Here is a 27216-nt window from a genome sequence, read left to right on the forward strand (position 1 = left end):
TAAAACAATCCTAGAAAGGTAGTAATGATTTCCTGGGCAGCGGTTCTTGCTCTAAGACAGGCAGAAGTGAGGAATGCCCTTCTGCTCAGAGGTTAACACCTGCCGCCTGGGTGACACTAAAACAACCAACCTAACCCCCTTGGATTTTCCCAGCTGTACCGTTACAGCGAGGCAGTATGTTTGTTTCTCTGCCAAAGGTTAGACATTAAGAATCTCGCTTCTCCTAGCGACTGCACGAGGCTGAGAGGACAGCATGCACTGTGGGAAGAATCCAGGAACAAGGAAGAGGAACACTTTATCTTTTGTATTAGAGTTCTGTGCAATCATCACCCCTGTTTTCCTTCTTTATATATGCTTTCTGTAGTAAGCTCTCAATTTGGTTCTTTGAATATGAATGAGTAAAAGATATTAACTACCCCACTTGTCTTTTAAAATTTGTTTTAAATAACCTCACAGTATAGGCATAAACAAAAATCTTGTTTTTTTGTTTTGGTTTGGTTTGGTTTTTTGCCCCTACAATAGTCTGAGGCTTGCTGAATGCTACACACTGAAGGAGTCAGGGTAGCCTTGCTGTCTTGAACCACAATACTGGATTCTTCTTAACAACATGATATGACAAAGGGCATTTTCATTCCAAGCAGACTGCCTTCAACTATGATCAACACTTGTTCTGTCCTAGACCATTTCCCTGTGAGTCTTCATGGCAGTGATGGTAGCTGCTGTCCCCTCTGATTCCATATAAATTACAAGAAAAAAACACAATAATAATTTAAAGTTCTTGAGTCAACACTGAAGGAAAAAGGCAGATTGACCACTATTCTGCACACTGGTGCTAGCAACCCACAACAATATTTGAAGGCAAGTAGCTTCCTCACAAGGGACATTTTCTAAGTGTGTCATGGTTCCCGCAGAAGCCTTCATGCTTCTATTTCCCCTTCCAGGTTCAGCAGTAGAACGTCCTCTTGTAGTTAATGGAAAGCTTTTCTGTCAGATGAAGGCAGTGAATACAGAGACTGATTCCTTGGGTGTGTCCTGAGATTATGGCACCATGCCTTGAATTGCAGTTTCGACATTTTGATTTTTTCTAATTATTCAAAATATATCCATCCATCCTAGATAAAAATGTGACCATCTTAGAGCTCTTCAGCTCTTCAGTTCTATTATGCACATGACCATTTAGGTCTCTTTGGGAAGCACACCAGCTATCTTCCCATAACTATACATACCATGTAGGAACAGGGTAGCATGCTGTAAGTGTCCCTTGGTAAGACCTCTCCTCTCTAGACCAGCATCTCTAGACCACAGAATATCAAATCTGCAGTGTAAACCTGTTCACATTTCAACAATTGCTGCCTTGCCAAATATTTGGCAACCACTTTTCTTTCTCCAAGGAACATAAACAATCAGCTTCTCAGCAATGATTTCTTGCATCTGACAAAATAGAGAACCACTATATACGATGCGGCTTCTGTAAAAATGGCTCATCAGTATATATCACATGGGCATATAGCTGCAAGGGAGACCTGCAGTCAGAGAACAGTCAGTGTGGCTTGCTGCAGAAAATGCATGGCAATACAAGAGCAAATGTCTAGTGCTAAAGGGACACTGAAGAGGGGGAACAGAGCTTGGATGTTACATTGTTTCTGAGCCAAGTCTCTAAGAATTAGTGGTTACCATCTGGCTGTGTGGCAAAGGGTATGCATGTGTACAAAGGGAAAGAAATAAACAAATTTTTTTTTTGCAATAGAATTATATAGTGGTGTGTGTAACCAGCCATAAGCAGGCGGGCAGTTTTTAAAATTTGTGTCTTTCATAAGCCCAAGCCTACATGTTCTACAATCACTTGATAAAACTCAACTGTACCTAACTTTTCTTCAGTTAGTTAGAACCACTAGTTGCTTTCAAGTGATCTGGATTAAGCCTACCTTGAGTCTACTTCTCATGGTGTGTAACTTCAGAATGAATGTCAGTCATAACACAGACATTATGGAATGAGGCCCCTTTTTTCCTTGAAGTGGGGGCACGTGAGCCAGAGAAAATGAACCAGCCTGGGTGTGCAGTGTATGTCCCGGGGCTCGTAAGCGTTAGAAAAGTAAGTATCAGGCAGTCTAGGTATCAAAGTAAAACTGAATTGAATGTCTGTGATTCTTTTGGTAGAACATGTTTTCAATTCTTTGTCCCTAGATGTTCACACTCCTGTATGTCAATAATGGATTTTATAATTTCTTTGACCCAAAAGTGTGTTTTAAGTATAAATATTAAACTAGTTCCAGTGAGAACAGTTTAAAAAAAGGAACAATTTCTTCAAGGATAATTAATTGCATTTCTGTTTTTAAAATCTTGGCTTATTAGATGGTATCTTCACATGGTTGGAAAGGGTGGCGAGCCATGCAGGATGGGAATCTAACTTAACCTTCCCATCTTTGCACAGGGTAAACAAACGAAGATGGTTCTGACTAGATTTAGTGGGTGTTTTGCTTGCCCCCAAATCACAGGGCTACCCTCCAGATTTCCATAAGGTTACAACTACTTGAACATTTCAGTAGCTTCTATTTCTGGCTTTATATCCCCTGAAATGTTGTTTTGACATTTCATAAATTCACAAGTAAATGTGAGGCAGGATCATGCCTTAATTTTGTGAGTCAGAAAATCTTCCATGAGGAAAACAGACTCTGACCTTATTCAAAGCAGCTAAGAGATGGCTGAGTTTCTATTAACCTTTACAGATGCAAGTCACTGCTAAGGTTGTATTTCATGCTAATAAGGGTCTTAGTAAGTTAAAAATAATCATTTTGTTCACATATTAAATTAACTCAAGCATTAGTATACAGGGCATAACTAACATTAATGATTCCACAAAACATTAAAACCAACCTTCACAAATGAATATATTTTAATGCTTCCTAATCTGCCGTACATCCACGATGACACTAAAAACTTGTGCCTCTCCAAATCTCTTCACCTGTGTGGCTTTATCGGCCATTGGTAAAAATGGCCAGGCGAGCTAACATAAGGATGTCCTCTTTCACAGAAGTCTAGAGATATGCTAGGAAACAGCACATCTTTTGTAAAATGGAGGTAACTTGTCTAAGTTGAGGTCCAAAGGTCAGATTCACAAGAAGGAACACTGGAAAACAGGTTAAAAATAAACTGGAAAATTCAAAGTGCTCACAAGGGGTCTCCTCTATACAGGCCTCACTCCCCTCCCCTGCTGCAGCCCGGCTTTCAATGGACGACCCTAGGTAAATTCTCTGTCACAGAAAACAGAGCAGCCGTACCAGGGGGCTGGCATTTGCAGAGAATAACCGTGAAGAGAATCTCCAAGTGTGAACATGTAAGATGGTGTATCAGTCAGCTGTGACACTTGAAACAGGAAAAGAGTAAAGGGATGATGAAAAAAGTAAACTGCTGAAGGAAAGAGGGAGAGGATTTGCTGACAAACTATATCTGCCTTTGCCTTTATCAGTTTATATGACTTCAAATGCTAATTCACACGTGGCACACAGATTTTAATCTGTACTTATGGTGGTGTTTTGTCCAAAACATTAACCTGAGAAGGTGAAGTGTCAAGGTGACAAATGAAGAACACTCCAGCAAAAACCACATGTCCAAATAATCCTCTGTAAAGAAATGCACCTTTCAAATGTCGGCATGGGGCATCACTAAATGACCAAGAGAGATGTTATTCTTCATGTGCATTTCAATTGAGACTCAAATAGAAAACTTGGAAGCTCCTACACATGTTACTTTAGAACATGGACACCAAGTCTAATTTTTAACGAAAAAATAATATATGATAAGCTAACTTTTTCATGTAAGACTGACCACTGCAGCAGCCACTGGCGACTAAACACTGGAAATACAGCCAGTTAGAATTCAGATGTGAGTCTGTATAAAACTCACAGGTTGTTACAAAGACTTAAGAAAACAAAACAAAACAAAATGAACCAGACACAGTAAAATATCTCATTAATAAATCTCTATCTTATGTATATACAAATCATTTGTAGTTCACTTATATCTCTCTATATATATTTTATAAAATTGTATTTTAAATTGTCTTTGCTTTTACACAGCAAATAAAAGAAATATTAAATGGGATATACCATAAATATTCAAATATATGGATAATTTATATTTAATTATATTCTATGTGTTAAAATTTTACACTTCATACTGAAATATTTTTATGTATGAATAATATAAAATAAAATTTCATTTCATCTGCTTCTTTTAGTGTTTTAAATTAAGAACATTTTACAACAACTAGACTGCATCAAATCCTACCTGTATGTCTACCACAGGATTTTTATTGGACAGCCTTGGTCTAACACGTTAGGCAAATCAGCTAAGAGCTTAAGTCACCAATATTCCATGCTAAATACATGGCACCTTTAGTCTGTTTCCTTCCTAGAATTTGACATTTTAGTTGGTCACAGAGCTCATTAAAAACATACATGTTAATATTAAATGACTTAACCTACAAAATGATCATCCACTCTACTTTCCTAACTTTTCCTGGAAGGCCCAGTCTATATGTTAAACTTTCTGATCCACATATGATCTGTACAAGTTATAGAGCAGACGGGACTACTGAAAGACCATCAGAAGTGAAAAGGTATTTGGGAGACCAAGGCGAGAAGAAAGGCAGTTCAAGGTCTGTCTGCGCTCCAGTGTGAGGCTCTACCTCCAAATTAAAAACCACAGAGTAGCCTGGGCGATGTAATGCCGAGTAAAGTACTTGCCCAGCATGTGTGAGGCTCTAAGGTTCAATCTGTGTTTTTAAAAGTATAAGAGGAATCCCTTTCTATAGCCTTACTATCACTCTATTTATATACTTACAAATACAAATATAAAATCAATACCTATTTACAGATGAAATACATTTAGATACATTCTGTGAGGAAAACAGAGTGGTAAACATAGTGGAAAGAACAAGATGGTGGCTAGAGGGACCACAGTGATATAAAACAGCACACTGTCTAGTTCTTCTTAGAAGGAGGAACAAAATACCCACAGAAGGAGATACAGAAAGTGTGGAGCAGAGTCTGAAGGAAAGACCATCTAGATTCTACCCCACCTAGGAATCCATCCCATATACAATTACAAAACCCAGACACTATTGTGGGTGCCCACAAGTGCTTGCTGACAGGAGCCGGATATAGCTGTCACCTGGGAGTATCTGATAGTGCATGACAAATACAGAGGGGGACACTCTCGGCCAGTCACTGAACTGAGCACAAGGTCCCCAATGGATGAGATAAAGGACCCAAGGAGCTGAAGGGGTTTGCAGCCCCATAGGAGGAACAACAATGAGTCATCAAGTACTCCCAGAGCTCCCAGGGACAAAACCATCAACCAAAGAGTACACATGGAGTTACCCATGGCCCCAGACACATCAGCAGCAGAGAATGATCTTGTTGGACACCAAATAGGGGAGAGGCCCTTGGTCCTGGAAAGACTTGATGCCGTAGTGTAGAGGAATAGCAGGACAGAGAAGCGGGGGCTGTTGATTGGGGAAGGGGAGATGGCTGATGGGATTTTCAGGGGAGGGGGAAGCAGGAAAGGGGACAACATCTGAAGTGAAAATAACGAATATACCTAATTAAAAAAACAAAATAAAGCCTCCTACCGAGGTTAGAATATGTCTCTGACTGTAGGCTCTTGTAGCTGAGAACTAGAGAGGATGTACGGATCATTTAGCCTCGCCTCCTGTTTTCAGGGATAAGGGAACTGAGGCGCATGGCTGAAGGAAATTTCCCAAGGCACAGAGTAAGCCTCTTTCATTAGACATAGACGGCCGAAGTAAACACACACCAGGATGCGGTTTATAAAATGTCACTGTTGTTCAGAGGCCCTGTAAACAAGCCACCACAGCTCCTTTCTCTGGAAACAGCACATATTCCAGAATTTTCCTTGGTTAAACTGTGGCAACTAAATCTTTTTAGAGGTTAGGGCAGCTCATGAACAAGGAATGAAAATCTTGAGAGTCAGCAACAAAGAATGAGAAAACAATTATTTGGAGGGGGCATCCCTATGAAGTGGGCCATCTAGTTAATGCTATTTGAGAACCAATGCATGTTACCTTTTCCAGTTTCTTTCTACTTTCTCAGTGAACACACTCATGAGAGTAATATCGAAGCCCAAAGCTCTTACAGCAGACTGGTTGCTTGGGCGGGAATCTGGAAGGACAGGTCGGAGTGTGTATACTTGGTAGGGCTAGCCCAGTTATAACAACAAGGAAGTTGCATGAAGCCTCCAGGTCAGCAGGACACAGGGAGGAGGGATAGTCTGGCACCAACACGCATGTTTCATTGTGACATTGCTCGGGGCAAGGCCTAGAGCACTGGATGAGAAGACTCCCAGCCTCAGGCCAAGTGGGGAAAAGCTACCCAGGGGGATGAGAGGCTGTCTCTACTCCTGCACACAGGGAACTATGGCCTTGCACTTGCACACCTCTGGAACAGTGTCTGCTCTCAGTGCATTCTGTGCACTTCTTTAGAACCATATGGCCTTAACACTGTGGTTCCCTATCTGCTCACTAAGAGGCACAGTGAGCCCCCAGCCCTCTCTGACCTTTGACCACCTATTATTATTCGATTTCAAATTAGTTCATGTCCCTTGCTTTCAGCTCTCTGTTCACATTCAATCCCCTCCTATCACAAGGCACCACCCTCTTCCTTCTTAACTGTTTCTTAGAGAATCGCCGAAGGATTCCGCAAGAAAACACTCCTTGTGAAACCTTCCTGGTAGCTCTCTTCCTCCGTGCCCACATCTCAAATATCACCCTGTGCATGCAAAGCCCCACCTGAGCTGTCTTACGACACACCTTACTGGCTCTCTCGAGGTGATTTCCTGTATTGCCCCTTTTAATCAGCAGTTATATGCCAACGACTTCCAAAATTAAGCACCACTCCAGTGTATAAGGTCCACATTATCATCTCCACCTCTACCTGCCACTCCTCCCTTCTGCTCTTCCCAGCTTAAAGTGAGCTCTTTACCACCGATCTACATCCTTCTTCTCTGAGACTTCATACAGGAGTCCCATAAACTGTTCACATCCAGTAAATCCAAAACCAAATCCCCCCCTTTCCATTCCCCCAGTCTCTAAGCTGGTTGCCAGCACTACCTTTACCAGGTGACCTAACTTGAGACAGTGCCATCACTTTCATTCCAGTCTCCACGTTCTGTCCATCATTTCACCCTCCAGCACATCTTTCCCCTTTCTGGCTACACAGACAAGCCTCAGTCTGGAAGCTCCCAAGGCAGCACCATCTGTGTCTGCCTACCCCATTCGTTCACACTATTTTCTGCATGGTTTCTGTTAGATAGACATTTGACCTGCTGCTTGTTCCCCGACTCCAAACACATTCCTCACTGTCTCTCGACACTAGTGAAACTCTGAACCTCTTGGCAAAACCACAAGACTCCTCTTCCCAAACTTGTGCTGCATGTCACAAGGAACTGCTCCTCCTGGCCATTTAAGACAACTAGAGCTTCCCAGAATATACTCTGCCACCTGGAAATTCCTACCTTCAGGTTAGTTGACTAACTTATAACTTATAGTTCTAGAATCTCCTCAATGCCATCTCCTCCAGGAATTTCCCTCAACCCAACACATGCCTTCCACTCCATTTCTTCAGGGATCTCCCATCCTTATATTCCCGTTTAACTGACTCGTGGTAGGAATACCACTATACCTCACTGTTCTCTGGCATGAACAGGTTCTATTTTTATTTCCTGCTGGTCCCTCGAGAACCAGAACCGTCAAGTTCATCTTTGTTTCTCTATCTCCAAGCACAGCACCAGTAAGTACCGGACAAAAGGTTATAATTATATGATGTCATTAACGTAACACTTTACACATGAGGAACATCTAATACAACAATTTGATCCACAGGGCACGAGCAAGGACAGGCCATTCCATTCCCATTTCGCAAGCAAAGAAATTAAACAAAATTTAAAAATATTTAGAAAGCAATATCCCCCCCCTTTGGCTGATAAGTGTTAATCTCAAATCACGTTTGGATTTCTGACTTCCTGTTTTTAAATTAATCTAGATTGAAATGAGGTTGTCCCATGAGGCTAAAATATAGTCTGAGATAGTCACTGGCTCAGGTGCTGTTGGTCTGTGGCCACTACAATGCAACTATACAAACAATACTTTCAAATGATGATGGACTCACTATTAGGAATTCTACCCTAAGGCAAAGGGGCACCGCTTCTCAGGACTTGCAGAATGCTCTCTAGCTAAGGATGCCCACCCAGAAAACATCACATAGATTTCTTCTCACATACAGTCCAAAACACTATTACATTTCAAGCACTGTTAAGCAGGCCCTATCCTGAGAACAGAGAAGTAGAAGGCAGTGATGATGAAGAGAGCGTGCAGAAACATCAATGTTTAACACGCATGCTACTCCTGTATGCGCTTCCTGAAACGCTCACCATCCAGAACTTGAGGACCTTTCTGCTCGTCAACTGACGCTATCATAAAAATTAGTATTATTTGTATGGTCAGAAGTCTGTCAAGAAATATGTGTTCTTTGTTTTTTCACTCCATATCGCTCTATTGCATTTAGTTTTTTTAATTTCAATCACTCTGTTTTTAATTTCATATATTTGGCTAATTACATTCAAAAATCGACACCTGCAAGGCTCTCTTATTTCTAATGCCTTTTAAATATCAAGCTTCTATTCCCTACTGATCCCTCCAATGCTTTCGCAACTACCCAGCATATAACTGAAACTGATTCTGAGTTTACACTGATGAGCATATTTAATCTTCCCAGCTCACAGATTATCCTCCTTTCCCAGTTCCCATGGCTACTTCAAGTTATATACTCACAAGTAAAGACTCGGAGCCAGGAGCCACGAATGTGAGAACAGGCAGCGTTTCTCTTTCTGGTCGGAGTCACCTCATTCAGTATAATACTTTCTAGTGCCACCAGCTTACCAAAAACCTTCCATGATTTCATTTTCCTCTACAGCTCAATAAAATCCAACTGTGTGTATGGAGCACATTTTCACGATCTAGTCCTCAACGGAAGGAAATGTAGGTTGTTTGTATTTTCTAGCTACTGTGAACAGAGCAGCGATGGGCACACCTGCGCAGGTGTCTATGCAGCAACTGCTCAGGTCTCTAGGCATCTACCAAGGAGAAGTGAATCTGGGCCGTACAGTACACCTATTTTTAGACATCTGAGAATTCTTCACACGGATTTTCTGAGTGCCTGCACCTGTTTACACTCCACCAACAGTGAATAAGGAAGGACCTTCCTTTCCCCACATCCTAGTCAGCATTTATTGTCAATGGTTTTCTTGACCCTAGCCATTCTAATGGAGATATGATAGAATATTAGTTTTAATATGTGTGTCCCCCCAAATGTATGTTCTTTTGAGATCCTTCTTATCTTTTTTAGTTCTTCTTTTGAGAACTTTATATTATATTATATTATATTATATATGATTTGCTTCTTTGAGTCTTTATTTTGAATTCTTTATATATTCTGGATATTAATCCTCTATTAAATGAATAGCTGGAAAAAGATTCTCCCTCACTTTGTGGTCCTGGAACCTAGAGAAGCGCCCATGACCAGTATTTTTCTAAGCCAGTGTAATTCCTAACTACTTGCTAAACTACTTATCCTTATTCCTACAGACAAGCACAGCTCTGAAACCTAATCAAGGAAGCTTCCTTTTGCAGCAGACGGAGACCATTATAGAAACCCACAACTGATCAAATGCTGAGAACAACTTGCTGTGGGATGTTCAGCCCCAAATGAGAAATCTGTAACACAACACCCTACACCTAAGGTTCAGGAAATACAGTGGGGAGATGGGGTGGAAAGGTTTTACGAGCCAGGAGACCAGGATGCCTCCTGCAAGATTATGTCTTTTATGATTTATTACAGGAAGTCACATCGATGAAATCTCAACAATATGGTAGAAGCCTAAACAAGATCAGAACAATGACATCAGGTGACAAGCCAGCGTGGATAGGGGGTATCTCACAAGACCCTGCCCCTAGATGAAGAGTCTAAGACTTCAGAGAGAGGGAGATTTAGTTTTCCTCAGTCCCCTGGATGATTATCTAATATCACGTGGTCATCCCTAAATACATACATATAAGCAACACTAAATGGATTCAGTGTGTGTGTGTGTGTGTGTGTGACCATCATAATTACAAAGAAAATCAGAGCATGCAAGGATGTGGGAGGAGTTGAGACAGGAGTTAGATAAAAAGTAAGTATGATAAAAATACGTTGTATGAGTTTCTCAAAGAAGCATAGAGGATAAAGGTCATGGCAGAGCAGGAGTTCTCACCACATGGTATCCAGGAAGCAGACAGAGTGAGGGGCCAGAAAAGAGGTAAGATCTGATACATGTGCAATCTTGAAAGGTGTGTCCCCATTGGATTACCTCTTCCAATCAGATCCTCCCACTACTGCCTTCAGATTATGAGTCCATTAATCAATTAATCCATGGACTAGGTTAAAGCTCCCATGATCCAATCCTTTCCCTAAACCACATCTTTGCCCCCTCCCTTTTTTACTGGATAATTTATGTATGTACATTTCAAATGGTATCCTCTTTCCCTATTGATATCCAACAAGGCCATCCTTTGGTACATATACGGCTGGAGCCATGGGTCCTTCTAACCAACTCTGGTTGGTGCCTAAACCCCATCTGTGAACACTACATTGGTGACCAAGCCTTCAGCGTGTGAGCTTTTGGGAAAGATTTCTTCACAGGTTCCAACCCTGCTGGTACTGAAATTCAAAGTCTGTGAGTTCTCTGTACTCTTCCTTGGTACTAGATGTGATTGTAGAGTGAGACACAGTGGACTGAGAACCAAGAGAAGTTAGAAAGAGGTTTCACCTCTATCAGTTGTGGGGTGTGAGGTTACCTTAGGCAGATTCTGGATGGGCGTGCAGGGTAATAAGGCTCATAAACTGGAACCTATCCTCTTCCTTTGACCACACATCTCTGTGCCTGATAATAGTGAGAAATCAGTGAGCACAGGCTAGCCCTATTGTTGCTGTCTATAGGATCACCAGGCACAGTGGGGACATGTTTCCTGATTCGGATGACCTGTAGGCTTCCCCACCCTCTCCTGTGGGTTTCTGTAACAGAGTTCATGTCCAACACAAGATTACTAGATCCTGTCACCGTTCTCACACATACCCTTCCACTGATAAAGATGCTTTGACCTGAAGAAAATAATGTATCATCAGACACATTGAAAATGGTCATGTTGAAGATTTTCTACTAGAGAACAAGATTTAAGGCACTTTTCATAAGTTTAGATACAGAAATAAAGATGCTAGGTACCATAGCATCTTTATCAGTGGGTCTACCCCACATGTCTTGCATGACACTTGGGTCTACCAGATGGAGGAAAGGCTATAAAATCATAGGCAATTACCAACTGGTGTCTTTAGCTTTCAAAGGAGGATCAAGGGTCAGTGATCTATTAATGCCAGGTTTCTCCACTTCTTACAAGTAGCAGAACTCTGAAGTTTAACTTCTATGTTTTCTTAAGATTCATTTTTAATAACATTGAACCATTTTCCTAAGTAATAAGAAATGACATTATAAAATAACATCTGCAGTCTAAATGCATGAACTGGGCTGATAACACCAAACATTTTTGAGAGACTAAAGATTATAACCTTGCAGTGACCCTAGAGTAATCTCTAGAAAGATGTTTTTGAAATAAAAGCTGATAGAACCTCTATGGCTGTTCCCTGAGAGGTTTGACCAGCACCTGACCAATACAGATGCAGATACAGTCAATCATGGGACTGAGCCTGGGGGCCCCAACGGAAGAGGTAAGGGAAGTACTGAAGGAGTTGAAGGGAATTGCAACCCCATAGGAAGAACAACAATATAAACTAACTGGATCACCCAGAACTCCCAGGGACTAGACCACCAACCAAAGAGTACACATGGAGGGAGCCATGGTTCCAGATAGATATGTAGCAGAGGATGGCCTTATCAATGGAAAGGGAGACCCTTGGTCCTGTGGAGGTCTGATGCCCCAGTGTAAAGGGATGCTAGAGCAGTAAGTCGGGAGTGGGTGAGTGGGTGGAGGTGTACCCTCATAGAGGCAAAGGGGAGGGGCGAAGGGGAGGGGGTTTGTGGAGAGGTAGCTGGGAAGGGGGATATCATTTGAAATGTAAAGGAAAGCAATGATTAATGAAAATAAATAAATGCGTACAAATAAATGCTGAGACCTATAAAGGAAATAGAATTCAGAGTGGGCAGTGAGATGCCGGGGCAGGCAAAGGTACTTATGGTACAAAGCTGGCAAAGCTGGCAAACTGAATTGAACACCAAGAACCTATGCAGAGTTGGAAGGAGACAACCAAAGCCACGAAATTATTCTCTGAGCTTCACATGTGGGGTATGCAAATGTGTTTACACGTCATGCACAGATGCGTGTGTGCGTGTGTGCATGTGTGTGTGCGTGCGTGTGTGTACGCGGGTATGTGCGTGTGTGTATGTGTGTTGAAAAAAGGGTAAGAAACATTTTGTAGCGTGAATTTCATAATCATGTCCTACTTTATCCCCTAACTTCTGAGCGGTTGAGATGTCAGATTTAAACCAGAGGATCACGAAAGCCAATTGAATGGAAGAACCTGCCGAAATAAACTCACACATGCAATAAGTTATCGCTTAAAGGACCATAATGGTCAACAAATACCCCATGTGCATTCATTCCTCCATTAATAACCATTTTCAAACCAGCTGTCGATGTCTTTTCCAGGTCCATGGAATGTTTAGTTAACAGCTGTTCAGGTTGATGGATAAACCCTTCCTTGTGCTATATTCAATACTATCTAAAAAGGAGACTATATTCTCCTTTCTAGCCCCACCCAAAAGACCCCAAACATCATTTGCTAACATTATTGGTATGGTGCATTAAAGGCCCCAAAGAGAAGTTGAGAGGCTTTGGGACTCTACAAGTCAAAAGATAGTGTGAAGGTTAACGGGAGCCGCTCGAGAGAAAGACTGGCATAACAGGATATTACTTTCAGAGGAAACAGGAGCTGCATCAACCCCGGGGCAGGAAAGGCGGAGTCAGCAGCGCAGCACCCAAAGAAACCCCGCGCGTGCCAGGGTTTGCAAGAACGTGGCGTGCTCAGTGACTCTTCGTAGCCCGCAGGGGCCAACCACAGGCCTCCTGGCACCAGTCATTACAAAAAAAAAAAGGTGCCCATGGGCTCCTAGTCGCCCCTGCCAGAGACTAGAATAGGGGGAACAGCAGATGTAAACGGCAGATACGCTGCAGGTGAACTAGTCAACAAGTCAGCTCCAGACGCAAATTCCAATCCGGAGGGGACCTGGGAGGGGACGAAGGCTAGGCCAGCACTGGCTGGGAGAAAAGGAGGCCGGACGACAGTTGGGAAGCTGCTTGGGTGTGGGCGCAGGTGCTCTCCTGTTTCCCTCCCGCTCCCTGGGGGCTGACGCACGCTCCTAGGGCGCGCGCATCCACCTCACATCCAGGCCCGAGGGAGGGTCTGCGGGAGGGAAGGGGATGATGCTCCTCCCGCACCCGATTGGGGGTGGGGGTTGTGGATGAGGTGACCCGCCTGGAACCCGCAGCCAGCAAAGGGCAGTAGAGGCGGCCTTGGCTTGGCGTCCCCGACCGCCCCGGCAGCCGGGCGTCTCCCGCTGCAGCATGCAGCCCGCCCGGCTCGCCCCCGCCCCGGCCCCGGAGGGCAGGTACCTCGGAGCCCCGGCCCCCAGGAGCCTCCCGGCGGAGATCCGAGCGTCCCTCCAGCTCCCTGCGCCGACGTCAGCGTCAGCACTGGCGAGGGAAGGGGCGGGGAGCGCAGGAAACGGTCCTTCCTGCAGCGGCCGCCGCCAGCCTGAATGGCAGCGCGGAGCCGGTGCGCGCCCCAGCGCAGCGCCGCGGCCCGGGAGGGCGCCCTCCCCTCCTCCAGAACCCGCCGCCTCCCTCCCTGCGGGGACGGTGACCAGCTCTCTGCAGGACCCAGGGTTCCCGATGGGGGAGGGCTGTGGTCTCACCTTGTTTGGGGCGGATCAGGGATGAGAGGAGCGAGGGTCCCTCTCTCTACTCCCTGGGGTCTTCCCGTGACCCCCATCTCTAGGGTATCTGGCGTTTGGACCTGCTGCCAGAGATGACCCCGCCCCTGCTCTCTGGCAGGTGTTCCACGTGTCCATAGCGTTCGCGTCACAATGACCCATCTACAGGTGGCTGACGCAGAGAACACCCCAGAGTTCCTTCCTCATATTGTGTAAAGGGTGCGTGCTACTTTATAGAGTTTGGTGACTTGAATAGGCAGATTTCGTGAGGTCAGTGCCAAAGCAAAGAGGCTTGTGTCTGGAATCCAAATTTGGGCTTAAAGGCTAAAGACTGTGTTAAGAAAACAGCTGGGTATGTATTTACACACTTGTTTTTCATAGCCATATGCCACATCCGTCACTTACATACTTATTTTAGACACAGCGTTTCATCTCTTCTTATCCTTTGTCCCAAAAAATCAAACCCTAGTTTCTGGAGTACCTTGCATATCACAGGAAAGGAGTATCAAATAATGCTTCCTAATGCTAGCTATACTGATGGAGACACCAGGCCCATCCCTTCTTTGATGCTTATAGAGAAGTTTGTTGAATGATCACTGCTAGGAACAGCTAGTAGGAGGAAAGAAAAATTACTGAGTAATGATGCAAACAAGCCAGAAATGCACAGTGAACACTAAGGATTGTTTCCTGGATGCCAAACCAAGACTGTGTCCTTCACAATGCTGGTGGTCCAATATGGTGGTTAAAATTATCGCCATTTTAAGGGTGAAGATACTGCTCAGAGTTCCCTACAGAAGGCTGGTGCATCTGATAGCATTGGCATGGCTCAGTTGTGAAGAGCCAGGGTTGAACCTAGAGTTGTCTGAACCAAGAGATCCTTACCTAACCTCAGGAGAGAGTGGGGTTTAAAACATGGTGTCTTAGGGTCTCTATTCCTGCAGAAACATCATGTCCAAGAAGCAAGTTGGGGAGGAAAGGGTTTATTGAGCTTACACTTCCATGCTGCTGTTTATCACTAAAGGAAGTCAGGACTGGAACTCAAGCAGGTTAGGAAGCAGGAGCTGATGCAGAGGCCAGGGAGGGATGCTTCTTACTGGCTTGCCCAGCCTGCTCTCTTATAGAACCCAAGAATACCACCAGCCCAGAGATGGTACCATCCACAAGGGGCCCTCCCCCCTTGGTCATTAATTGAGAAAATTCCCCACAGTTGGATCTCATGGAGGCACTTCCCCAACCGAAGCTCCTTTCTCTGTGATAACTCCAGCCTCTGTCAAGTTGACACACAAAACCAGCCAGTACTCATGGTTAGGGATAACTCAGTGGCTGAGCACTTACTTAGCATGCACAAAGCCCTGGGTTTGATCCCTAGGAAAGCAAAGTAAGTAAAAGGGTCCAAACAGTACGAAATGCTACGCTCTTCTGATGTCAGAGGTACTCAGAAGCCCCAAACTGTCCGTGACTCCAGTCTTCATACCAGTAGCAATTTAATAATCACATGAAAATAGAAGAATTCCATTCACTTATCAAAGATTGGTTTTGAGGCAAATGCATTTGTTATAAAGCCAGTAGACTGTCTGGTGTGCTGAAAGTGTTCCCTAGAAGCTTAGGTCACCATGACCTAACCACTGGAAAGAACAAAAAAGTGGATTTGCATAACAGTTGAAAGGCTGAGGCAGACTTCTTAGCCAGAAGTCAGAGAGCCTGCCAGTCACAGAGGCTGAAATTTAGCCTTCAAAGACAGTACCTGCCAGTGAAGAACCTACAGGATGAAAGCAGTGTCTGGCCAGTGTGAACAGAATTTCCCTAACTCCCAGAGACTTTAACAGCACACCTCAAATGAGGTATTATTCATTTACTTAATTTTTTTTTTTTAAGGCATGTTGTGTAGCCCAAGCTAGACTGGAACTAGAGATCCTCCTGCCTTGGGTGGATGCTGAGTGGTTAGATGATAGGATGTCTTACCATGCATAGCTTTAGGTGACTTTTCTTCATCTTCAGTCTTGTTCTAGTGGTTTGGATAGTATTTGAGGAAGGAAACAGTTCCCGCTCATTCAACAACATCTCAGTGTGTACTTTTACCTTTCCATTTAAAAATTCTCTGCTCCTGGACTGGAGAGATGGCTCACGGGTAAAATCACTGGCTGCTCTTCTAGGGGACCTGGGTTCAATTCCCAGCACCCACATGGTGATTTATAACCATCCATAGCTCTACTTCCATGGGACCCAACATCATCTTCTGACCTCCATGGGCACTGAAGTACACAGACATACATGCAAGCAAAGCAATGGAAATAAATATAAAAAAATTTTTCTTCTTTCTTTTTACAACACTTCCATTAGTTTCCAGGTGTTCCATTGTTTCATCTAGCAGAGCATTTTCAAGGCACCAGTGAAAATTGGGACCAAAAAAGGATAGTTACTAGATGATGGAATCTGAAATTAGAATCAAAATGCAGATTCAGAACTGAACAGAACAATGAAGTTCTTCATAGGAAAACCTCCCTCTGGATTCAGTGTGTGCTGATGGGATTGTAGGGTTAGATATCATTTGAGGCTACTCTTTTGAGCTTGGACTCTGGAGAGCAGTGGGCCGATGAGAAAAGTTGTTTCCTTCCCTTAGAAAGTGGAAGGTAGGCATTAGTATTAGCTACTTTTCATGTTGCTGTGACAAAATAACTTAAGAGAAAAGCAACATAAAGAAGAAAGGTTTCCTACAGCTTATGGTTTAGTGGGGTGAGGGTATAGCAGGCTAGGGAAGGCATGGCAGGCAGCAAGAATGGGAAGCAGCTGGTCACATGACTCAGAAAGCAGAGAGAGAGAGAGAGAGAGAGAGAGAGAGAGAGAGAGAGAGAGAGTTTCAGTCTTGGATCCCAGTCCCACATAGGGTCATTCTTTCCCCATGTGTTGAACCTTACAGACAGAACCAGGGGTATGTCTCCTTTGTGACTAACTTGTCATTCCTGTCAACTTGATGCCCAAACCTAAGTTTTAACAATAACATTTTCAGCCCTGGCCCTAGAGGGTTCCCTTGATCTCTTAATAGAAAATTCATGTAGTCACCTTTAACAGTTGCCAATTCTTAAGGGTCCCAACATTGTTTCAAAGTCTTCCTAAGGACACATTTTAACTCTGAGCTCCTGAAAGATGAAAAACAAGCCACATACTCCCAACACATCAAGGCACAGACGAAGCATTCCCATTCTGAAAGGAATGGACGGGGACATACTAAGGATAGCTTGTACTAAAGCAAGACCGACATGCTGAGCTGTTCCATGGGCTTCCAGTGGCATCAACTGGGACTCAACACACGTGGGAAGCCCTACCTCTTCCACCCTGCTATGTGGAGCACATGTAGCTTCTCTCGTGGTTCAGCTCAATTCTTTATTCTTTCCTTTATGGATGCCACCCTACCCCCATGTCCTGGCATCTCATCCAGCCTGAAGTCTCCATGGCAACTTAGACTTTGCGTTCACAGATTCACACAGTGGCTTCTCAAAGACTCCTTACAAGGACTCCAGTGCTGCACCGTAGTGCCTGGTCTCAAATGACTTCTTGGAACCTTCATGTAAACTTCCATGACTTCTTAACTCTTATATTATTTATACTTGCAAAATTAGCACCATGTGATTGGTGTTCCTAAGACCCATTGACAGCTCAGGATACAACTTGTATTTTACAGAAGAAGTTAGAGGTCTCTGTGCTCGGGTGGCTGAGCCTGAGGCTAATTCTCTAGGTTTCTGAGCACGGAACCTGCTCAGTGGGACTCTTTGTTCATCTCTCCCCTTTCAAATAAATTACAGTTTAGACGTTGGAGCTTTCTGTGGGTTGGGTTCTACTCTCAGGTACCCTTTCTGTCATCCCATGAAGAGGCTGAAATTTCTCTTCAATGACACCAATCTCTTTAGTTATCAGTACCCACTTTGTCCACGTCTTTAAACTCCCCTACCCTCCTTTCCAGGCCAAACAGCTGTATTTCTTATTTCTCTGCTCTCTCACTGTAGAGCTAAGAGCAGTAAGCACTGACCACAACACAGTCTGGATACTCTATTGTCTTGAAATTTCCTCTGCCAAACAACTTAGTCCATTAGTTTTGATTTCAGCCTCACTCAAGATTTCAGGATGCAGAAGGTAGTCAGAATCTTTACCATGTTTTGCAATGAGTGGTCTCTATCTCAGCTCCTGGCAAAGTCCTGCTCCAGTTTGAAAGCTCTTGGTCCTGGGCTTCCATGGTCCACATTTCCCATTGCCTTTAGCCTCTGTCTACAAACCTAGGGATTCTCTGGCCTGCAGCTCCAAACTCTTTCACATTTGTCTGCAAACCATCTCCAGACCTCTATAACCACATGGTCAGGTACGTGACAACCATGGCCCTAATCCTTAGCAACAATTTCCTGTATTAGTTACTTTTCTTATTCTATGATGGGACATAATAGCAGCAATATGAGCTGACTTATTGTATTGTCAGCTTTCAAAATGGAACAGGACTCTATTGGGAAGAGAAATAGAGGCCACTTTATATAATAATCTGGCAAAATTTATGACTATCTTCTGTGTCCTTAAATTCTTTCACAGAGAGAGACAGATGAATGCTGGTGCTTAACTCATGTGTTTCTTTGTGGGTTAAAAGGTGGGGGTCCTGAGTCTGGCAAGGCGAGGCAGACGTGGATAGTTGGATTGCATGCATCCCCACAGTGCCCGATGGGTGCTGGGCTATGGGAAGCTGCAGGACCCCACTCCAGGGGTAGGGAAGGGCAATCTTTGGGGCCCCGGGGGAGCCAGCACAAGCCTCAGGGAGGTCGAGGATGACAGGTTCTCACTCCTGGACACCACAGACTTCACTGGATGTCGCAGAAGTGCTGAGAACAGAGTGTGGGCCCATGGGCAGGCTCTGGCCCGGGCTTGAAGGGAAAAGGGGCGGGGCAGAGCTCCAGCTGGGTCCAGCAGGGAGGAGTGTCCTGGCTAGCTTAGGCAGATTGCTTAGCAGGTGGCTTGGATTGGTGGCAGCTGTGACTAGGAACACTTGGAGGCCTTCCAGTGGGAGACTAGACATGTGGCTCTTTAGGGAAAGACCGATTCCATTGTTCCAGTATGGCGGGTCCAGAGGAGAAGAGGCAGTCCATGGTTTTAGAAAGTTTATTGTAGCCAAGTGGAGGGAGAAAGTAGAGAAGCAGAGGCTGGCCATGCCCTGTGGAGAGATGGGGGAAGGGAATGGGAGAGAGGGAGAAGGAAGAGAGAGAGAGAGAGAGAGAGAGAGAGAGAGAGAGAGAGAGAGAGAGAGAGAGAGGAGGGACCAAGCATCCCCTTTTATAGTGGGCTGGGCCTGCCAGGTAACTGTGGGGGTGGAGTCCAGACAGAATACCAGGAGCTTCAGGCATTGCCCCATGTGACTGATGGCCACAGAACTAAGGAGATCTGAGGGCTCCTTTCAGGAACCTAGCTAGTGTCTGGGAGCATGGCTCAGGTTCATTTCTTGTAGAATTAATCTGCGGGGTCTCTGGAAGTTAAGCCTAGCTCAACCAGAATACACATTTCTTCTGTTCCCCACCTTTGGGACTGCAGCTAATGGCATAGATTATATTAGCACATTCAGGGTACACCCAAAGGCACATCTTCCTGGAGCTTCTGGGTGCAGTGAAATTGCCAATGAAGACTAATCGCAGCAAGCTAGCTTTGAAGTGGTCTTCACTAAGGCATCAGTGTTATCCTTCTCTAGTCTGCCATCCTTAGCAAGATGATACCATGCAGAGACCAATCCAAGCAGAGATGTGAAGAAGTCAGAACCCCCTCCCCACCCCACCCCCACACTGCCAGTGGGAAGGAAAATGATGCAGCTGCTTGATTAAATAGTCTGGCAGTTCTCAAACTGTTAAATATAGATCTGCCACGTGACCCAGTAGCCGCATTTCTGGGTCTGCCCTATAGACATGTGAAAACATATGTCTGTGTAGAAACTAAGCCATGTGTCTGTTACTTTAAAATAAAAGATCAAAATAATTCAAATATCAGCAAAAAAAGAATAATCAGAGTGTATAATATGCACACAATACAAATTGGTTTGGCCACAAAGTACCAATGTATTGATACGCAATGCAACTTAGAAGAATTTGAGAACGTTCAAAGTGAAAGAAGTTAGTCATAATGGGTCGCAGATGATCTTACTCCATCCATCTTAAAGTCCAGAAAAGAAGACACTTTTATAGAGACAGAAGTTTATTAGTGATCATTTAGGGTGGATAGGGAGGACAAGCCAAAAGATATGGGCTTTTCTAATTTCTTTTTACCATTTTTTAAAAAATGGGTAATAGTTTTCTAACATTGATAAGTGACAATTATTTCACATATTTGTAAAATTTTTGACTATATTAAAATTGATATTTCTGAATTATATCTCAGTAAAGCTGTATGTAAAAAGATGTTGTTTGTAGTCTTATTTACACACACACACACACACTGAATCATACTTACACAGAATCTCACTCCATAATACACCCATCTGTTGAAAGAGTGAACAAATTGTTCTGTGATGTTTGAAAGAGAATGTCTCCCATATGTGTCCACGGACTTTTCCACCTGTGCCCAAGGTCCCGAAATAATCAATCAGAGTGAATTATTTATGAAGAGATGCCTAGGCCAAAAGCTTTGAGTTATAGCTAGCTCATAACTCATTATCCTGTTTATTTTATTCTAAGTCCCTCCAGGTGGTTGCTTATCTCTCCTCATGCTATTGTCTTCTCAGAATTTGGAGGCAAATCCCCTGTGCATGACATTTTCCAGAATCCTCTCTCTCTCTCTCTCTCTCTCTCTCTCTCTCTCTCTCTCTCTCTCTCTCTCTTCTCTCTCTCTCATGTCCCACCTTCTGATCCTTCCTCAGCTCATTGGCTGTAGACTTTTTATTGACAGGTGATGCTTCCACACAGGGTACAAGAGATGCTGTCTAAATCCATAGGCTTGTATGTTTGCATGCTAGTCTCTAGCTGATGAACTATTTAGAGAAGATTATGAGGTGTGGCCTTGTTTGGGTAAGTTTGGCCTGGCTGGAGGAAATGTGTCACTCAGGGTGTGCTTTGGGCTTTACATCTGAAACTGAAAGCAAGCCCCAAATCCTTTTATAAGAGTTGCATTGGGATTCCAGGCACTTCCCCACCAGGGCCAGATCAGTGGCCTGGCTGATACCCACCCAAATACTGCAGACTGCATGCTTCCCAGGAGGTCCTCAGTGACCAAGGACACAGGAGAGAATTCTACCCAGATACCCATGCCAACTGGGACACCCACACAGCCTAGTAGATGCAGGACCTACCCCCTTATCCTCCACGCCCCCGCCCTGCCCCGAGCTCCACCTTTCTTCCTTCCCATTTACCCATCCAGGGCCAGACCAGTGGCTCAGTACCTGCCCAAACTCTACGGCCTTCTAGCCTCCCAGGATGTCTGCAGTAACTAGGAACACAGGAGGCCTTTTCTAACCAGAGACACAAAAGGCCCACACTAACCAGAGACAACACTGGCTTCCTCCAAGGATACCAACTCTAACTCAGGTCACAGAGTTCTACCTGCTTCCAAGGTAAAGCTTCCAATTCCATCCAGAGACATCTAGGCCAAGTAACACCACAGAGAAACAAATGGTCAGAAGCCAACACAAGATTATAAGCACAAGAACCAAAGGCAATTTGGCACCATTAGAAAACCCAGTTCTCCCACCACAGCAAGCCCTGGCTACTTTACCACACATGAAAAGCAAAATAATGACCTAAAATACTATGCCATGAAGATGACAGAGGTTTTTAAGGAGGATATAAAGGACTCCCTTAAAGAAATAAAAGAAAACACAGACAAACATGTAGAAGTCCTTTATAAAAGAAACAAATAAATCCCTTAAAGAAATACAGGAAAATACAGTCAAGCAGGTGAAGGAATTGAGCAAAATGATCCAAGAACTAAAAATGGAAATAGAAACAATAAAGAAAACACAAAGGGAGGCAACCCTGGAGATGGACAACTTAGGAAAGAGATCAGGAGCTATAGATGCAAGCATCACCAACAGAATACAAGAGATAGAAGAGAGAATCGCAGGCATAGAAGACACCATAGAAAATACCCACACATTGGTCAAAGAAAATACAAAGTTTAAAAAGCTCCTAGCCATATATATCCAGGAAATCAGAACACAAAAGATCAAGCCTAAGAATAATGGGAATAAAAGAGAGTGAAGAATTCCAGCTCAAAGGGCCAGAAAGACATCTTCAACAAAATCATAGAAAACGTCCCTAATCTAAAGAAAGAGATGTCCATAAATGTACAAGAACCCTAGAGAACACCAAATAGATTGGACCAGAAAAGACTTCTATCACATAATAATCAAAACACTAAATGCACACAACAAACAAAGAATATTAAAAGCTGCAAGGGGAAAAGGCCAAGTAACATACAAAGGCAGACCTATCAGTATTGAACCAAACTTTTCAAAAGAGACTCTAAAAGTCAGAAGATCCAGGACAGATGTCATCCAGACCCTATGAAAACACAAATGCCAGCCCAGGATACACAGCAAAACTCTCAGTCATCATAGATGGAGAAGCCAAGATATTCCATGACAAAATCAAATTTAAACCCTATCTATCTGGTCCCACAGAGGATGCTGGAATGAAATCTCCAACACAAGAAGCTAACTACAACTAAGAAAACACAAGAAACAGTTCAAACTGTTTAGAAACTGCTCCAAACAGTTCAGAGAGATCAAAAAAAAGAGACTCACACACATAATACCACCTCCAGCAACAAAATTAACAGGAACTACCAAACATCTGTCTTTAATAAAATCTCCCAACATCAATGGACCCAATTCCCCAATAAAAAGATGCAGGCTAACAGACCGGATACTTATACCGGATACTTTGCTACATACAAGAAACACACCTCAGAGACAAAGACAGACAGACAGACAGACACTACCTCAGAGTAAAAGTCTGGAAAAAGTTCTCCAAGCAAATGGCCCCAAGAAATAAGCTGGAGTAGCCATTCTAATATCCAGTAGAAAAGACTTCCAACCAAAAGTTTTCAAGCAAGAAAGGGGGGCAAGCACTTCATACTTATCAAAGGAAAAATCCACCAAGAAAGTATCAATCCTGAACACCTATGCTTCAAATACAAGGGCACTCACATTTATAAAAGAAACTTTACTAAAGTTCAAAACACATATTGAACCTCACACGATAACAGTGGGAGACTTCAACATCCCATTCTCACCAATAGATCATTGAAACAGAAACTAAATACAGACACAGAGAAACTAAAAAGTTATGAACCAAATGGATTTAACAGATATTGTATTAGTCGGGGTTCTCTAGAGTCACAGAACTTATGGGTAGAGTCTATACAGTAAAGGAATTTGTTGATGACTTATAGTCTGTAGTCTAACTCCCCAACAATGGTCAGCAGCAGCTGTAAATGGAAGCTCAAGGATCTAGCAGTTGCTCAGTCCCCACAGGGTAAGCAGGTGAAGAAGAGAGAGCAAATCTTCCTTCTTCCAATGTCCTTATGCAGGTCTCCAGCAGAAGGTGTGTTCCAGATTAAAGTTGTGTGCCACCACACCTGGATCTGGAATTTGCTTTGTCCCAAATGACCTTGAACTCAGAGATTCTCCCTGCCTTAATCTTCTGGGATTCATAGCCACTATGCCTCAAGATCTCCATGCCTAGATCCAGGCCAGAAACTTGCATCTCCCAGCCTCCAGATTAGGATCACAGGTGAGTCTTCCAATTCTGGATTGTAGTTCATTCCAGATATAGTCAAGTTGACAACCAGGATTATCCACTACAGGTATCTACAGAAGATTGTACCCCCAAACAAGAATATACCTTCTTAGCACCTCATGGAACCTTCTCAAAAACTGACCATATAATCAGACATAAAACAAGCCTCAACAGACAAGAAGATGGAAATATTCCCATGCATTCTATCAGATCACCATGGATTAAGGCTACACTTCAATAACAACAGAATACACTTCAATAACAACAGAAACAACAGAAAGCCCACATATTCACGGAAACTGAACAACTTTCTTCTCAACAATAACTTCTTCAGGGAAGAAATAAAGTAATCAAAGACTTTATAGAATTGAATGAAAATGAAGATACATCATTGTTGTGGATTGCTGTCTGTTTTTTTCTGCCCCCTCAAAAGGGATGCCTGTATGGAGGTGAGGTCAGGTGAAATCTCAGTCAGATAAGGCTAGAGCCTGTGATTGGGCAGTGGAAGAGAAGGGAGAGCTGAAAGTTTGAGAGAGGGGACACAGAGGGGGGAGAGAGAGAGAGAGAGAGAAGAGAGAGAGAAGAGAGAAGAGAGGAGATGTAGAGAAGATGGAGGAAGAAATGAGTCAGAACCACGTGTGGGTTGAAAGAGCCACAGGTAGCTATGGATACAGAAGGACAATAGAGTAATGTAAGATACATCTGCCCATCTAGGTGTGCAGCTTGTATTTATATCAATTGAGTTTTGAGTTCTTCGTGTGGGCATTTTGTGGGTTGAAGATTTACTCTTATAAAAATCTGGCTGACAAATTACAAGCCTCTGGAGTTTTCATTTTAAGGGGCTAGGGGATTAGAGCCAGTGGGATTCATGGCCTGGGAAGCAGCAGGAGCAAACTTCTGGAACCTGGGAAGACCCCTGCATGGGGAGAGTCATAGGGGCCGGGATAGCACCATTGCTGTGCATATCAGGACATCTTGTAGAATTGTTTATTTTTATAATTACATGCTACACAGCATACCCAAAGTAATGGGACATAATGAAAGCAGCATTAAGAGGAAAATGCATGGTACTAAGTGACTTCAAAAAGAAATTGGAGAGATCCCATACAAGCAACTTATCAGCATCCCGGAAAACTCTAGAGCAGATAGAAGGAAACACACCTAAGAGGGCTAAAAGACAGGAAATAATCAAACTCAGGGCTGAAAACCAGGTAGAAACAAAGAGAATGATACAAAGAATCAACAAAACCAATAGCTGGTTCTTTGAAAAACATCAAGATAGATAAACTGTTAGCCAAACTGACTAAAGGACACAGAGACAGTATCCAAATTAACAAAATCAGAAAGGAAAGTGGAGACATAACAGAAACTGAAGAAATTAAAAAAGAAAAAACATCAGATCCTATTATAAAAGCCTATACTCTACAGAACTGGAAAATCTAGATGAAATGGATCGTTTTCCAAACAGATACCAGATACCAAAATTAAATCAAAATCAAGTAAACTAATCAGTTCCATAACCCCTGAGGGAATAGAAATGGTCATCAAAAATCTCCCAACCAAAACCAGCCTGTGGCCAGATGGTTTTAGTGCTGAATTCTACCAGACCATCAAAGAAGAACTAATACCAATACTCCTTAAACTTTTACAAAAATAGAAACAGAAGAAACACTATCTAAATCATTCTATGGAGTCACATTTACTATGATACCTAAACCATACAAAGACCCAACAAAGAAAGAGAACTTCAGACCAATCTCACTTATGAATATTGATGAAAAAAATGCTCAATAAAATTCTTGCAAAATGAATCTAAGAACACACCAAAATGATCATTCACCATGATCAAGTAGGCTTAATTCCAGGGATGCAGGGATGGTTCAATATATGAAACACCATGAATGTAATCCACTATATAAGCCAACTCAAAGGAAAAAAAAAATCACATGATCATCTTATTAGTGAAAAAGCCTTCAACAAAATACAACACATCTTCATGTGTCCTGGAAAGGCCCTGGAAAGATCAGAAACTCATGCCATACACCTAAACATAATAAAAGCAATATATAGCAAATCAACAGCCAACATCAAATTAAATGGAGGGAAACTAGAAGCAGTTCCACTAAAATCCAGGACAAGATATGGATACCCACTCTCACCCTATCTATTTAATATAGTACTCAAAGTTCTAGCTAGAGCTAGACAACAAAAGGATATTGAGGTGAAACAAATTGGAAAGGAAGACATCAAATTATCACTATTTGCAGATATGATAGCATACATAAGCGACCCCCAACATTCCACCAGAGAACTTCTATAGCTGATAAACAAAGCTGATATCCAGCAAAGTTGCAGGATATAAAATTAACTCAAACAAATCAATAGCCTTCTTTTGTAAATAGTCAACAGGTAGAGAAAGAAATTAGGGAAACAGCATGCTTCACAATAGCCACAAATAGTATAAAATACCTTGGTGTACTCTTACCAAGCAAGTGAAAGATCTATATGACAAGAACTTCAAGTCCCTAAAAGAGAAAATCAAAGAAGACCTCAGAAGATGGAAAGATCCCCCATGCTCATGGATTGGTAGGATTAACACAGTGAAAATGGCCATCTTACCAAAAGCATCTACACATTCTATGCAATCCCCATCAAAATTCCAACACAATTTTTTATAGACATGGAAAGAGCAATTCTCAACTTCATATGCAAAAACAAAAAATGCAACATAGTGAAAACAATTCTCAACAAGAGAACTTCTGGGGGAATCACCATTCCTGACCTCAAGCTGCACTACAAAACAATAGTGATAAAAACCACAAGGTATTGCTATAGAGGCAGACAAGGTGATCAATGTAATAGAATCAAAGTCCCAGAAGGAAACCCATACACCTATGGACACTTGATCTTTGACAAAGAAGCTGAAACATAGAGTGGAAAAAAGTGGTGCTGGTCTAACTGGTGGTCTGTATATAGGAGAATGAAAATAGATCCATATTTATTACCTTGCACAAAGCTCAAGTCCAAGTGGATCAAGGACCTCAACATAAAACCAGATACACTGAATCTAATAGAAGATAAAGTGGGAAAAAGCCTTGAACTCATTGGCACAGGTGGAAATTTCCTGAAGAGAACTCCAATGGCTCAGGCTCTAAGATCAACAACTGATAAATGGGACCTCATGAAACTGAAAAGCTTCTGTAAAGACACCATCAGTAGTACAACATAGCAACCTAGAGATTCAGAAAAAATCTTCACTAACCCTACATCCAACAGAGGACTAATATTCAAAATATATAAAGAACTCCAGAAGTTAACATCTAAAAACCAAAAACCCCAATTAAAATATGAGGTTCAGAGCTAAATAGAGAATTCACGACAGAAGAAACTTGAATGGTCAAAAACCACTTAA

General features: G+C 42.9%; 1 protein-coding gene across 3 annotated transcripts in view; it reads right to left on the reverse strand.

The window, feature by feature from the left end:
* The window catches only part of Ica1 (islet cell autoantigen 1), a 136621-nt gene extending 122510 nt beyond the window's left edge, over positions 1-14111 (reverse strand). For 2 of the 3 annotated variants that reach the window (XM_052173243.1, XM_052173241.1), the window contains exon 1: positions 13736-13861. The gene's annotated coding sequence lies outside the window, so the exon portion shown is untranslated. Of the gene's footprint in view, positions 1-13735; positions 13862-14037 lie in introns of those variants that run through there. The other variant, XM_052173242.1, reaches the window with a different exon arrangement.
* Between the last annotated feature and the right edge of the window lie 13105 nt (positions 14112-27216).

This window comes from Apodemus sylvaticus, chromosome 2 (assembly GCF_947179515.1).
Source record: "Apodemus sylvaticus chromosome 2, mApoSyl1.1, whole genome shotgun sequence".
In the NCBI taxonomy this organism is placed as follows: Eukaryota; Metazoa; Chordata; class Mammalia; order Rodentia; family Muridae; genus Apodemus; species Apodemus sylvaticus.